Below are 16,015 nucleotides of genomic sequence, written 5' to 3'. Positions count from 1 at the left end.
CATCTAGCCCGTGGCATTGAATGGCATTTTAAAAGTGCTAAGGGTCCTGGTGCAATAATCCTCCCATGAGGATCAGCCTCAACGGCTTTGTAGATTGCACTCATGTCAGCAACTCCATATACATTTTTTTTTCTTCATGCTTCTTTCTTCATCCTTTTTTCTTTCTGTCATTCAGACTTTCATTCATTCGATCTCTCTCACTCACTTGCTTTAACTCATTTGTTCTCACTCACTCACTCACTCACTCAATCACTCACTCACTCATTCACTCTCACTCACTCTCACTCTCTCACTCACTCGCTCACTAAGTCAGTCTCTCTCTCTCTCTCTCTCTCTCTTTTTCTTTTTATATATATTTTTTTCCGTCTTCTTCTTCTTCTTCTTCTTCTTCTTCTTCTTCTTCAGACCCTGTCATAGCACTAATGCCTTTCCAATACCACCAGCAGATGGAGACACTCCATTGCAACATTGGTTGTGAGCAGCAGTTTCTAAAAACAAATGCCTCATGGCGGATTTCCCATCCATCAATGGATGGTAAATTTTGTTTTTATCATTCACTGACCACAGAAACCAATGCATGGTCAAGCAACAGCAATGACACACCCTTGTGTATAGGCATGAGACCCTCATGTCATTTAACAGGATTCAGCACCACCCACAAGACAGCTACCTGTCATGTCATGTCAAACCTGCACAGGTGTGCTAGATTATTATTATTTAGTTTTATTTTATTTTTTTACACCAATCAGTGTGCAAACATGGTCATTAAAACGCTAAATGAATAGACGTTCATAAACCAGTCAGTGCAACTCATCATTTTGGTCTCCAATTCTCAAACTCAAATTCTCACCCACGGAGGATTAAATGAGAATCTTTCTTGTTTAACACTGGAATGGGGTGGTGCACTGTTCACTACCCGAAGATACTGCCACATCGGGTCAATGCATAGGGCGACAGAAGCAAGCTTCCAAATCAGCTCCCTTTCTCAAAAATCCATTTAATTTATGGTCCCCAGATAGGGAACGTATGTATCAGTATGTGCTCACAAGTCACCCAAGTGCAAGTATTCACACAAAAAAAAACGTGCCTCAGGATGCGATCTGTCGCAAGATCCTTTCTTTTTTTACACTTGATCTAAGCCAAAAGGCCTAGAGGGGATAACCGGGAAAGGGGTGGACCCAACCATGTCCCCTTCATGAGCACTCACATTACTCATAGGAATGGAAGGAAGGCTGGCAGCCAACCAGCCTCCCATACACTTTCTGGGTGGGTGGCAGTCAGCCACCCATACATACATACAGCACAGGCTAAACCCACATCATCACTTAAAAAAAGGACAGGCGACCATTGCACTCTGATGGAGCATTTAGCAATGCAATCCATAGCCTGGCTTTTGCCTGAACCCCCATCACTCCTCCTCTTGCATATAAGACAATATTTCAGATCTGCATATGAAAACAACACGCCTACCTTTGTTGCACATAGCTGCCTGCCTGTCTCTAGTTACCCCACTGGCTGTAGCTGCGTCCCTTCCGACATGGAATAACACCAACTGTAACGATAAACTGAAAATTAACAGTATAAACCTGCATCATTTTGGACTCTGGTATTTGCTGAATCCGGGTGACCTGACAATCGATGGTGGTGCCGCTGGTGATTCTGGCCTTCTTGGAATCTGTTGGGCCTATGTGTTAGCTCACACATCACTTGGGTATCCATGGTAACTACCACAACATGGTCATCTGCAGTTTACATCTAGCCCGTGGCATTGAATGGCATTTTAAAAGTGCTAAGGGTCCTGGTGCAATAATCCTCCCATGAGGATCAGCCTCAACGGCTTTGTAGATTGCACTCATGTCAGCAACTCCATATACATTTTTTTTTCTTCATGCTTCTTTCTTCATCCTTTTTTCTTTCTGTCATTCAGACTTTCATTCATTCGATCTCTCTCACTCACTTGCTTTAACTCATTTGTTCTCACTCACTCACTCACTCACTCAATCACTCACTCACTCATTCACTCTCACTCACTCTCACTCTCTCACTCACTCGCTCACTAAGTCAGTCTCTCTCTCTCTCTCTCTTTTTCTTTTTATATATATTTTTTTCCGTCTTCTTCTTCTTCTTCTTCTTCTTCTTCTTCTTCTTCTTCAGACCCTGTCATAGCACTAATGCCTTTCCAATACCACCAGCAGATGGAGACACTCCATTGCAACATTGGTTGTGAGCAGCAGTTTCTAAAAACAAATGCCTCATGGCGGATTTCCCATCCATCAATGGATGGTAAATTTTGTTTTTATCATTCACTGACCACAGAAACCAATGCATGGTCAAGCAACAGCAATGACACACCCTTGTGTATAGGCATGAGACCCTCATGTCATTTAACAGGATTCAGCACCACCCACAAGACAGCTACCTGTCATGTCATGTCAAACCTGCACAGGTGTGCTAGATTATTATTATTTAGTTTTATTTTATTTTTTTACACCAATCAGTGTGCAAACATGGTCATTAAAACGCTAAATGAATAGACGTTCATAAACCAGTCAGTGCAACTCATCATTTTGGTCTCCAATTCTCAAACTCAAATTCTCACCCACGGAGGATTAAATGAGAATCTTTCTTGTTTAACACTGGAATGGGGTGGTGCACTGTTCACTACCCGAAGATACTGCCACATCGGGTCAATGCATAGGGCGACAGAAGCAAGCTTCCAAATCAGCTCCCTTTCTCAAAAATCCATTTAATTTATGGTCCCCAGATAGGGAACGTATGTATCAGTATGTGCTCACAAGTCACCCAAGTGCAAGTATTCACACAAAAAAAAACGTGCCTCAGGATGCGATCTGTCGCAAGATCCTTTCTTTTTTTACACTTGATCTAAGCCAAAAGGCCTAGAGGGGATAACCGGGAAAGGGGTGGACCCAACCATGTCCCCTTCATGAGCACTCACATTACTCATAGGAATGGAAGGAAGGCTGGCAGCTAACCAGCCTCCCATACACTTTCTGGGTGGGTGGCAGTCAGCCACCCATACATACATACAGCACAGGCTAAACCCACATCATCACTTAAAAAAAGGACAGGCGACCATTGCACTCTGATGGAGCATTTAGCAATGCAATCCATAGCCTGGCTTTTGCCTGAACCCCCATCACTCCTCCTCTTGCATATAAGACAATATTTCAGATCTGCATATGAAAACAACACGCCTACCTTTGTTGCACATAGCTGCCTGCCTGTCTCTAGTTACCCCACTGGCTGTAGCTGCGTCCCTTCCGACATGGAATAACACCAACTGTAACGATAAACTGAAAATTAACAGTATAAACCTGCATCATTTTGGACTCTGGTATTTGCTGAATCCGGGTGACCTGACAATCGATGGTGGTGCCGCTGGTGATTCTGGCCTTCTTGGAATCTGTTGGGCCTATGTGTTAGCTCACACATCACTTGGGTATCCATGGTAACTACCACAACATGGTCATCTGCAGTTTACATCTAGCCCGTGGCATTGAATGGCATTTTAAAAGTGCTAAGGGTCCTGGTGCAATAATCCTCCCATGAGGATCAGCCTCAACGGCTTTGTAGATTGCACTCATGTCAGCAACTCCATATACATTTTTTTTTCTTCATGCTTCTTTCTTCATCCTTTTTTCTTTCTGTCATTCAGACTTTCATTCATTCGATCTCTCTCACTCACTTGCTTTAACTCATTTGTTCTCACTCACTCACTCACTCACTCACTCAATCACTCACTCACTCATTCACTCTCACTCACTCTCACTCTCTCACTCACTCGCTCACTAAGTCAGTCTCTCTCTCTCTCTCTCTTTTTCTTTTTATATATATGTTTTTCCGTCTTCTTCTTCTTCTTCTTCTTCTTCTTCTTCTTCAGACCCTGTCATAGCACTAATGCCTTTCCAATACCACCAGCAGATGGAGACACTCCATTGCAACATTGGTTGTGAGCAGCAGTTTCTAAAAACAAATGCCTCATGGCGGATTTCCCATCCATCAATGGATGGTAAATTTTGTTTTTATCATTCACTGACCACAGAAACCAATGCATGGTCAAGCAACAGCAATGACACACCCTTGTGTATAGGCATGAGACCCTCATGTCATTTAACAGGATTCAGCACCACCCACAAGACAGCTACCTGTCATGTCATGTCAAACCTGCACAGGTGTGCTAGATTATTATTATTTAGTTTTATTTTATTTTTTTACACCAATCAGTGTGCAAACATGGTCATTAAAACGCTAAATGAATAGACGTTCATAAACCAGTCAGTGCAACTCATCATTTTGGTCTCCAATTCTCAAACTCAAATTCTCACCCACGGAGGATTAAATGAGAATCTTTCTTGTTTAACACTGGAATGGGGTGGTGCACTGTTCACTACCCGAAGATACTGCCACATCGGGTCAATGCATAGGGCGACAGAAGCAAGCTTCCAAATCAGCTCCCTTTCTCAAAAATCCATTTAATTTATGGTCCCCAGATAGGGAACGTATGTATCAGTATGTGCTCACAAGTCACCCAAGTGCAAGTATTCACACAAAAAAAAACGTGCCTCAGGATGCGATCTGTCGCAAGATCCTTTCTTTTTTTACACTTGATCTAAGCCAAAAGGCCTAGAGGGGATAACCGGGAAAGGGGTGGACCCAACCATGTCCCCTTCATGAGCACTCACATTACTCATAGGAATGGAAGGAAGGCTGGCAGCCAACCAGCCTCCCATACACTTTCTGGGTGGGTGGCAGTCAGCCACCCATACATACATACAGCACAGGCTAAACCCACATCATCACTTAAAAAAAGGACAGGCGACCATTGCACTCTGATGGAGCATTTAGCAATGCAATCCATAGCCTGGCTTTTGCCTGAACCCCCATCACTCCTCCTCTTGCATATAAGACAATATTTCAGATCTGCATATGAAAACAACACGCCTACCTTTGTTGCACATAGCTGCCTGCCTGTCTCTAGTTACCCCACTGGCTGTAGCTGCGTCCCTTCCGACATGGAATAACACCAACTGTAACGATAAACTGAAAATTAACAGTATAAACCTGCATCATTTTGGACTCTGGTATTTGCTGAATCCGGGTGACCTGACAATCGATGGTGGTGCCGCTGGTGATTCTGGCCTTCTTGGAATCTGTTGGGCCTATGTGTTAGCTCACACATCACTTGGGTATCCATGGTAACTACCACAACATGGTCATCTGCAGTTTACATCTAGCCCGTGGCATTGAATGGCATTTTAAAAGTGCTAAGGGTCCTGGTGCAATAATCCTCCCATGAGGATCAGCCTCAACGGCTTTGTAGATTGCACTCATGTCAGCAACTCCATATACATTTTTTTTTCTTCATGCTTCTTTCTTCATCCTTTTTTCTTTCTGTCATTCAGACTTTCATTCATTCGATCTCTCTCACTCACTTGCTTTAACTCATTTGTTCTCACTCACTCACTCACTCACTCAATCACTCACTCACTCATTCACTCTCACTCACTCTCACTCTCTCACTCACTCGCTCACTAAGTCAGTCTCTCTCTCTCTCTTTTTCTTTTTATATATATTTTTTTCCGTCTTCTTTTTCTTCTTCTTCTTCTTCTTCTTCTTCTTCTTCTTCAGACCCTGTCATAGCACTAATGCCTTTCCAATACCACCAGCAGATGGAGACACTCCATTGCAACATTGGTTGTGAGCAGCAGTTTCTAAAAACAAATGCCTCATGGCGGATTTCCCATCCATCAATGGATGGTAAATTTTGTTTTTATCATTCACTGACCACAGAAACCAATGCATGGTCAAGCAACAGCAATGACACACCCTTGTGTATAGGCATGAGACCCTCATGTCATTTAACAGGATTCAGCACCACCCACAAGACAGCTACCTGTCATGTCATGTCAAACCTGCACAGGTGTGCTAGATTATTATTATTTAGTTTTATTTTATTTTTTTACACCAATCAGTGTGCAAACATGGTCATTAAAACGCTAAATGAATAGACGTTCATAAACCAGTCAGTGCAACTCATCATTTTGGTCTCCAATTCTCAAACTCAAATTCTCACCCACGGAGGATTAAATGAGAATCTTTCTTGTTTAACACTGGAATGGGGTGGTGCACTGTTCACTACCCGAAGATACTGCCACATCGGGTCAATGCATAGGGCGACAGAAGCAAGCTTCCAAATCAGCTCCCTTTCTCAAAAATCCATTTAATTTATGGTCCCCAGATAGGGAACGTATGTATCAGTATGTGCTCACAAGTCACCCAAGTGCAAGTATTCACACAAAAAAAAACGTGCCTCAGGATGCGATCTGTCGCAAGATCCTTTCTTTTTTTACACTTGATCTAAGCCAAAAGGCCTAGAGGGGATAACCGGGAAAGGGGTGGACCCAACCATGTCCCCTTCATGAGCACTCACATTACTCATAGGAATGGAAGGAAGGCTGGCAGCCAACCAGCCTCCCATACACTTTCTGGGTGGGTGGCAGTCAGCCACCCATACATACATACAGCACAGGCTAAACCCACATCATCACTTAAAAAAAGGACAGGCGACCATTGCACTCTGATGGAGCATTTAGCAATGCAATCCATAGCCTGGCTTTTGCCTGAACCCCCATCACTCCTCCTCTTGCATATAAGACAATATTTCAGATCTGCATATGAAAACAACACGCCTACCTTTGTTGCACATAGCTGCCTGCCTGTCTCTAGTTACCCCACTGGCTGTAGCTGCGTCCCTTCCGACATGGAATAACACCAACTGTAACGATAAACTGAAAATTAACAGTATAAACCTGCATCATTTTGGACTCTGGTATTTGCTGAATCCGGGTGACCTGACAATCGATGGTGGTGCCGCTGGTGATTCTGGCCTTCTTGGAATCTGTTGGGCCTATGTGTTAGCTCACACATCACTTGGGTATCCATGGTAACTACCACAACATGGTCATCTGCAGTTTACATCTAGCCCGTGGCATTGAATGGCATTTTAAAAGTGCTAAGGGTCCTGGTGCAATAATCCTCCCATGAGGATCAGCCTCAACGGCTTTGTAGATTGCACTCATGTCAGCAACTCCATATACATTTTTTTTTCTTCATGCTTCTTTCTTCATCCTTTTTTCTTTCTGTCATTCAGACTTTCATTCATTCGATCTCTCTCACTCACTTGCTTTAACTCATTTGTTCTCACTCACTCACTCACTCACTCAATCACTCACTCACTCATTCACTCTCACTCACTCTCACTCTCTCACTCACTCGCTCACTAAGTCAGTCTCTCTCTCTCTCTCTCTCTCTCTTTTTCTTTTTATATATATTTTTTTCCGTCTTCTTCTTCTTCTTCTTCTTCTTCTTCTTCTTCAGACCCTGTCATAGCACTAATGCCTTTCCAATACCACCAGCAGATGGAGACACTCCATTGCAACATTGGTTGTGAGCAGCAGTTTCTAAAAACAAATGCCTCATGGCGGATTTCCCATCCATCAATGGATGGTAAATTTTGTTTTTATCATTCACTGACCACAGAAACCAATGCATGGTCAAGCAACAGCAATGACACACCCTTGTGTATAGGCATGAGACCCTCATGTCATTTAACAGGATTCAGCACCACCCACAAGACAGCTACCTGTCATGTCATGTCAAACCTGCACAGGTGTGCTAGATTATTATTATTTAGTTTTATTTTATTTTTTTACACCAATCAGTGTGCAAACATGGTCATTAAAACGCTAAATGAATAGACGTTCATAAACCAGTCAGTGCAACTCATCATTTTGGTCTCCAATTCTCAAACTCAAATTCTCACCCACGGAGGATTAAATGAGAATCTTTCTTGTTTAACACTGGAATGGGGTGGTGCACTGTTCACTACCCGAAGATACTGCCACATCGGGTCAATGCATAGGGCGACAGAAGCAAGCTTCCAAATCAGCTCCCTTTCTCAAAAATCCATTTAATTTATGGTCCCCAGATAGGGAACGTATGTATCAGTATGTGCTCACAAGTCACCCAAGTGCAAGTATTCACACAAAAAAAAACGTGCCTCAGGATGCGATCTGTCGCAAGATCCTTTCTTTTTTTACACTTGATCTAAGCCAAAAGGCCTAGAGGGGATAACCGGGAAAGGGGTGGACCCAACCATGTCCCCTTCATGAGCACTCACATTACTCATAGGAATGGAAGGAAGGCTGGCAGCTAACCAGCCTCCCATACACTTTCTGGGTGGGTGGCAGTCAGCCACCCATACATACATACAGCACAGGCTAAACCCACATCATCACTTAAAAAAAGGACAGGCGACCATTGCACTCTGATGGAGCATTTAGCAATGCAATCCATAGCCTGGCTTTTGCCTGAACCCCCATCACTCCTCCTCTTGCATATAAGACAATATTTCAGATCTGCATATGAAAACAACACGCCTACCTTTGTTGCACATAGCTGCCTGCCTGTCTCTAGTTACCCCACTGGCTGTAGCTGCGTCCCTTCCGACATGGAATAACACCAACTGTAACGATAAACTGAAAATTAACAGTATAAACCTGCATCATTTTGGACTCTGGTATTTGCTGAATCCGGGTGACCTGACAATCGATGGTGGTGCCGCTGGTGATTCTGGCCTTCTTGGAATCTGTTGGGCCTATGTGTTAGCTCACACATCACTTGGGTATCCATGGTAACTACCACAACATGGTCATCTGCAGTTTACATCTAGCCCGTGGCATTGAATGGCATTTTAAAAGTGCTAAGGGTCCTGGTGCAATAATCCTCCCATGAGGATCAGCCTCAACGGCTTTGTAGATTGCACTCATGTCAGCAACTCCATATACATTTTTTTTTCTTCATGCTTCTTTCTTCATCCTTTTTTCTTTCTGTCATTCAGACTTTCATTCATTCGATCTCTCTCACTCACTTGCTTTAACTCATTTGTTCTCACTCACTCACTCACTCACTCACTCAATCACTCACTCACTCATTCACTCTCACTCACTCTCACTCTCTCACTCACTCGCTCACTAAGTCAGTCTCTCTCTCTCTCTCTCTTTTTCTTTTTATATATATGTTTTTCCGTCTTCTTCTTCTTCTTCTTCTTCTTCTTCTTCTTCAGACCCTGTCATAGCACTAATGCCTTTCCAATACCACCAGCAGATGGAGACACTCCATTGCAACATTGGTTGTGAGCAGCAGTTTCTAAAAACAAATGCCTCATGGCGGATTTCCCATCCATCAATGGATGGTAAATTTTGTTTTTATCATTCACTGACCACAGAAACCAATGCATGGTCAAGCAACAGCAATGACACACCCTTGTGTATAGGCATGAGACCCTCATGTCATTTAACAGGATTCAGCACCACCCACAAGACAGCTACCTGTCATGTCATGTCAAACCTGCACAGGTGTGCTAGATTATTATTATTTAGTTTTATTTTATTTTTTTACACCAATCAGTGTGCAAACATGGTCATTAAAACGCTAAATGAATAGACGTTCATAAACCAGTCAGTGCAACTCATCATTTTGGTCTCCAATTCTCAAACTCAAATTCTCACCCACGGAGGATTAAATGAGAATCTTTCTTGTTTAACACTGGAATGGGGTGGTGCACTGTTCACTACCCGAAGATACTGCCACATCGGGTCAATGCATAGGGCGACAGAAGCAAGCTTCCAAATCAGCTCCCTTTCTCAAAAATCCATTTAATTTATGGTCCCCAGATAGGGAACGTATGTATCAGTATGTGCTCACAAGTCACCCAAGTGCAAGTATTCACACAAAAAAAAACGTGCCTCAGGATGCGATCTGTCGCAAGATCCTTTCTTTTTTTACACTTGATCTAAGCCAAAAGGCCTAGAGGGGATAACCGGGAAAGGGGTGGACCCAACCATGTCCCCTTCATGAGCACTCACATTACTCATAGGAATGGAAGGAAGGCTGGCAGCCAACCAGCCTCCCATACACTTTCTGGGTGGGTGGCAGTCAGCCACCCATACATACATACAGCACAGGCTAAACCCACATCATCACTTAAAAAAAGGACAGGCGACCATTGCACTCTGATGGAGCATTTAGCAATGCAATCCATAGCCTGGCTTTTGCCTGAACCCCCATCACTCCTCCTCTTGCATATAAGACAATATTTCAGATCTGCATATGAAAACAACACGCCTACCTTTGTTGCACATAGCTGCCTGCCTGTCTCTAGTTACCCCACTGGCTGTAGCTGCGTCCCTTCCGACATGGAATAACACCAACTGTAACGATAAACTGAAAATTAACAGTATAAACCTGCATCATTTTGGACTCTGGTATTTGCTGAATCCGGGTGACCTGACAATCGATGGTGGTGCCGCTGGTGATTCTGGCCTTCTTGGAATCTGTTGGGCCTATGTGTTAGCTCACACATCACTTGGGTATCCATGGTAACTACCACAACATGGTCATCTGCAGTTTACATCTAGCCCGTGGCATTGAATGGCATTTTAAAAGTGCTAAGGGTCCTGGTGCAATAATCCTCCCATGAGGATCAGCCTCAACGGCTTTGTAGATTGCACTCATGTCAGCAACTCCATATACATTTTTTTTTCTTCATGCTTCTTTCTTCATCCTTTTTTCTTTCTGTCATTCAGACTTTCATTCATTCGATCTCTCTCACTCACTTGCTTTAACTCATTTGTTCTCACTCACTCACTCACTCACTCAATCACTCACTCACTCATTCACTCTCACTCACTCTCACTCTCTCACTCACTCGCTCACTAAGTCAGTCTCTCTCTCTCTTTTTCTTTTTATATATATTTTTTTCCGTCTTCTTCTTCTTCTTCTTCTTCTTCTTCTTCTTCTTCAGACCCTGTCATAGCACTAATGCCTTTCCAATACCACCAGCAGATGGAGACACTCCATTGCAACATTGGTTGTGAGCAGCAGTTTCTAAAAACAAATGCCTCATGGCGGATTTCCCATCCATCAATGGATGGTAAATTTTGTTTTTATCATTCACTGACCACAGAAACCAATGCATGGTCAAGCAACAGCAATGACACACCCTTGTGTATAGGCATGAGACCCTCATGTCATTTAACAGGATTCAGCACCACCCACAAGACAGCTACCTGTCATGTCATGTCAAACCTGCACAGGTGTGCTAGATTATTATTATTTAGTTTTATTTTATTTTTTTACACCAATCTGTGTGCAAACATGGTCATTAAAACGCTAAATGAATAGACGTTCATAAACCAGTCAGTGCAACTCATCATTTTGGTCTCCAATTCTCAAACTCAAATTCTCACCCACGGAGGATTAAATGAGAATCTTTCTTGTTTAACACTGGAATGGGGTGGTGCACTGTTCACTACCCGAAGATACTGCCACATCGGGTCAATGCATAGGGCGACAGAAGCAAGCTTCCAAATCAGCTCCCTTTCTCAAAAATCCATTTAATTTATGGTCCCCAGATAGGGAACGTATGTATCAGTATGTGCTCACAAGTCACCCAAGTGCAAGTATTCACACAAAAAAAAACGTGCCTCAGGATGCGATCTGTCGCAAGATCCTTTCTTTTTTTACACTTGATCTAAGCCAAAAGGCCTAGAGGGGATAACCGGGAAAGGGGTGGACCCAACCATGTCCCCTTCATGAGCACTCACATTACTCATAGGAATGGAAGGAAGGCTGGCAGCCAACCAGCCTCCCATACACTTTCTGGGTGGGTGGCAGTCAGCCACCCATACATACATACAGCACAGGCTAAACCCACATCATCACTTAAAAAAAGGACAGGCGACCATTGCACTCTGATGGAGCATTTAGCAATGCAATCCATAGCCTGGCTTTTGCCTGAACCCCCATCACTCCTCCTCTTGCATATAAGACAATATTTCAGATCTGCATATGAAAACAACACGCCTACCTTTGTTGCACATAGCTGCCTGCCTGTCTCTAGTTACCCCACTGGCTGTAGCTGCGTCCCTTCCGACATGGAATAACACCAACTGTAACGATAAACTGAAAATTAACAGTATAAACCTGCATCATTTTGGACTCTGGTATTTGCTGAATCCGGGTGACCTGACAATCGATGGTGGTGCCGCTGGTAATTCTGGCCTTCTTGGAATCTGTTGGGCCTATGTGTTAGCTCACACATCACTTGGGTATCCATGGTAACTACCACAACATGGTCATCTGCAGTTTACATCTAGCCCGTGGCATTGAATGGCATTTTAAAAGTGCTAAGGGTCCTGGTGCAATAATCCTCCCATGAGGATCAGCCTCAACGGCTTTGTAGATTGCACTCATGTCAGCAACTCCATATACATTTTTTTTTCTTCATGCTTCTTTCTTCATCCTTTTTTCTTTCTGTCATTCAGACTTTCATTCATTCGATCTCTCTCACTCACTTGCTTTAACTCATTTGTTCTCACTCACTCACTCACTCACTCAATCACTCACTCACTCATTCACTCTCACTCACTCTCACTCTCTCACTCACTCGCTCACTAAGTCAGTCTCTCTCTCTCTCTCTCTTTTTCTTTTTATATATATTTTTTTCCGTCTTCTTCTTCTTCTTCTTCTTCTTCTTCTTCTTCAGACCCTGTCATAGCACTAATGCCTTTCCAATACCACCAGCAGATGGAGACACTCCATTGCAACATTGGTTGTGAGCAGCAGTTTCTAAAAACAAATGCCTCATGGCGGATTTCCCATCCATCAATGGATGGTAAATTTTGTTTTTATCATTCACTGACCACAGAAACCAATGCATGGTCAAGCAACAGCAATGACACACCCTTGTGTATAGGCATGAGACCCTCATGTCATTTAACAGGATTCAGCACCACCCACAAGACAGCTACCTGTCATGTCATGTCAAACCTGCACAGGTGTGCTAGATTATTATTATTTAGTTTTATTTTATTTTTTTACACCAATCAGTGTGCAAACATGGTCATTAAAACGCTAAATGAATAGACGTTCATAAACCAGTCAGTGCAACTCATCATTTTGGTCTCCAATTCTCAAACTCAAATTCTCACCCACGGAGGATTAAATGAGAATCTTTCTTGTTTAACACTGGAATGGGGTGGTGCACTGTTCACTACCCGAAGATACTGCCACATCGGGTCAATGCATAGGGCGACAGAAGCAAGCTTCCAAATCAGCTCCCTTTCTCAAAAATCCATTTAATTTATGGTCCCCAGATAGGGAACGTATGTATCAGTATGTGCTCACAAGTCACCCAAGTGCAAGTATTCACACAAAAAAAAACGTGCCTCAGGATGCGATCTGTCGCAAGATCCTTTCTTTTTTTACACTTGATCTAAGCCAAAAGGCCTAGAGGGGATAACCGGGAAAGGGGTGGACCCAACCATGTCCCCTTCATGAGCACTCACATTACTCATAGGAATGGAAGGAAGGCTGGCAGCCAACCAGCCTCCCATACACTTTCTGGGTGGGTGGCAGTCAGCCACCCATACATACATACAGCACAGGCTAAACCCACATCATCACTTAAAAAAAGGACAGGCGACCATTGCACTCTGATGGAGCATTTAGCAATGCAATCCATAGCCTGGCTTTTGCCTGAACCCCCATCACTCCTCCTCTTGCATGTAAGACAATATTTCAGATCTGCATATGAAAACAACACGCCTACCTTTGTTGCACATAGCTGCCTGCCTGTCTCTAGTTACCCCACTGGCTGTAGCTGCGTCCCTTCCGACATGGAATAACACCAACTGTAACGATAAACTGAAAATTAACAGTATAAACCTGCATCATTTTGGACTCTGGTATTTGCTGAATCCGGGTGACCTGACAATCGATGGTGGTGCCGCTGGTGATTCTGGCCTTCTTGGAATCTGTTGGGCCTATGTGTTAGCTCACACATCACTTGGGTATCCATGGTAACTACCACAACATGGTCATCTGCAGTTTACATCTAGCCCGTGGCATTGAATGGCATTTTAAAAGTGCTAAGGGTCCTGGTGCAATAATCCTCCCATGAGGATCAGCCTCAACGGCTTTGTAGATTGCACTCATGTCAGCAACTCCATATACATTTTTTTTTCTTCATGCTTCTTTCTTCATCCTTTTTTCTTTCTGTCATTCAGACTTTCATTCATTCGATCTCTCTCACTCACTTGCTTTAACTCATTTGTTCTCACTCACTCACTCACTCACTCAATCACTCACTCACTCATTCACTCTCACTCACTCTCACTCTCTCACTCACTCGCTCACTAAGTCAGTCTCTCTCTCTCTCTCTCTTTTTCTTTTTATATATATTTTTTTCCGTCTTCTTCTTCTTCTTCTTCTTCAGACCCTGTCATAGCACTAATGCCTTTCCAATACCACCAGCAGATGGAGACACTCCATTGCAACATTGGTTGTGAGCAGCAGTTTCTAAAAACAAATGCCTCATGGCGGATTTCCCATCCATCAATGGATGGTAAATTTTGTTTTTATCATTCACTGACCACAGAAACCAATGCATGGTCAAGCAACAGCAATGACACACCCTTGTGTATAGGCATGAGACCCTCATGTCATTTAACAGGATTCAGCACCACCCACAAGACAGCTACCTGTCATGTCATGTCAAACCTGCACAGGTGTGCTAGATTATTATTATTTAGTTTTATTTTATTTTTTTACACCAATCAGTGTGCAAACATGGTCATTAAAACGCTAAATGAATAGACGTTCATAAACCAGTCAGTGCAACTCATCATTTTGGTCTCCAATTCTCAAACTCAAATTCTCACCCACGGAGGATTAAATGAGAATCTTTCTTGTTTAACACTGGAATGGGGTGGTGCACTGTTCACTACCCGAAGATACTGCCACATCGGGTCAATGCATAGGGCGACAGAAGCAAGCTTCCAAATCAGCTCCCTTTCTCAAAAATCCATTTAATTTATGGTCCCCAGATAGGGAACGTATGTATCAGTATGTGCTCACAAGTCACCCAAGTGCAAGTATTCACACAAAAAAAACGTGCCTCAGGATGCGATCTGTCGCAAGATCCTTTCTTTTTTTACACTTGATCTAAGCCAAAAGGCCTAGAGGGGATAACCGGGAAAGGGGTGGACCCAACCATGTCCCCTTCATGAGCACTCACATTACTCATAGGAATGGAAGGAAGGCTGGCAGCCAACCAGCCTCCCATACACTTTCTGGGTGGGTGGCAGTCAGCCACCCATACATACATACAGCACAGGCTAAACCCACATCATCACTTAAAAAAAGGACAGGCGACCATTGCACTCTGATGGAGCATTTAGCAATGCAATCCATAGCCTGGCTTTTGCCTGAACCCCCATCACTCCTCCTCTTGCATATAAGACAATATTTCAGATCTGCATATGAAAACAACACGCCTACCTTTGTTGCACATAGCTGCCTGCCTGTCTCTAGTTACCCCACTGGCTGTAGCTGCGTCCCTTCCGACATGGAATAACACCAACTGTAACGATAAACTGAAAATTAACAGTATAAACCTGCATCATTTTGGACTCTGGTATTTGCTGAATCCGGGTGACCTGACAATCGATGGTGGTGCCGCTGGTGATTCTGGCCTTCTTGGAATCTGTTGGGCCTATGTGTTAGCTCACACATCACTTGGGTATCCATGGTAACTACCACAACATGGTCATCTGCAGTTTACATCTAGCCCGTGGCATTGAATGGCATTTTAAAAGTGCTAAGGGTCCTGGTGCAATAATCCTCCCATGAGGATCAGCCTCAACGGCTTTGTAGATTGCACTCATGTCAGCAACTCCATATACATTTTTTTTTCTTCATGCTTCTTTCTTCATCCTTTTTTCTTTCTGTCATTCAGACTTTCATTCATTCGATCTCTCTCACTCACTTGCTTTAACTCATTTGTTCTCACTCACTCACTCACTCACTCAATCACTCACTCACTCATTCACTCTCACTCACTCTCACTCTCTCACTCACTCGCTCACTAAGT

General features: G+C 43.3%; 9 pseudogenes; all 9 read right to left on the bottom strand.

The window, feature by feature from the left end:
- Positions 1–895: 895 nt before the first annotated feature.
- LOC130286831 (U2 spliceosomal RNA) lies at positions 896–1,159 on the bottom strand (annotated as a pseudogene).
- A 1,485-nt stretch (positions 1,160–2,644) lies between these two features.
- Positions 2,645–2,908, bottom strand: LOC130286829 (U2 spliceosomal RNA; annotated as a pseudogene).
- Positions 2,909–4,391: 1,483 nt separating this feature from the next.
- LOC130286828 (U2 spliceosomal RNA) lies at positions 4,392–4,655 on the bottom strand (annotated as a pseudogene).
- Positions 4,656–6,139: 1,484 nt separating this feature from the next.
- LOC130286827 (U2 spliceosomal RNA) lies at positions 6,140–6,403 on the bottom strand (annotated as a pseudogene).
- Positions 6,404–7,888: 1,485 nt separating this feature from the next.
- Positions 7,889–8,152, bottom strand: LOC130286826 (U2 spliceosomal RNA; annotated as a pseudogene).
- A 1,483-nt stretch (positions 8,153–9,635) lies between these two features.
- On the bottom strand, positions 9,636–9,899 carry LOC130286825 (U2 spliceosomal RNA; annotated as a pseudogene).
- A 1,476-nt stretch (positions 9,900–11,375) lies between these two features.
- On the bottom strand, positions 11,376–11,639 carry LOC130286824 (U2 spliceosomal RNA; annotated as a pseudogene).
- Positions 11,640–13,118: 1,479 nt separating this feature from the next.
- Positions 13,119–13,382, bottom strand: LOC130286823 (U2 spliceosomal RNA; annotated as a pseudogene).
- Positions 13,383–14,849: 1,467 nt separating this feature from the next.
- On the bottom strand, positions 14,850–15,112 carry LOC130288816 (U2 spliceosomal RNA; annotated as a pseudogene).
- Between the last annotated feature and the right edge of the window lie 903 nt (positions 15,113–16,015).

Source organism: Hyla sarda, chromosome 8 (genome assembly GCF_029499605.1).
Source record: "Hyla sarda isolate aHylSar1 chromosome 8, aHylSar1.hap1, whole genome shotgun sequence".
Classification (NCBI taxonomy): domain Eukaryota; kingdom Metazoa; phylum Chordata; class Amphibia; order Anura; family Hylidae; genus Hyla; species Hyla sarda.
Note: the sequence above shows the minus strand (reverse complement) of the source record. Positions and strands in the feature narration are given on the sequence as shown.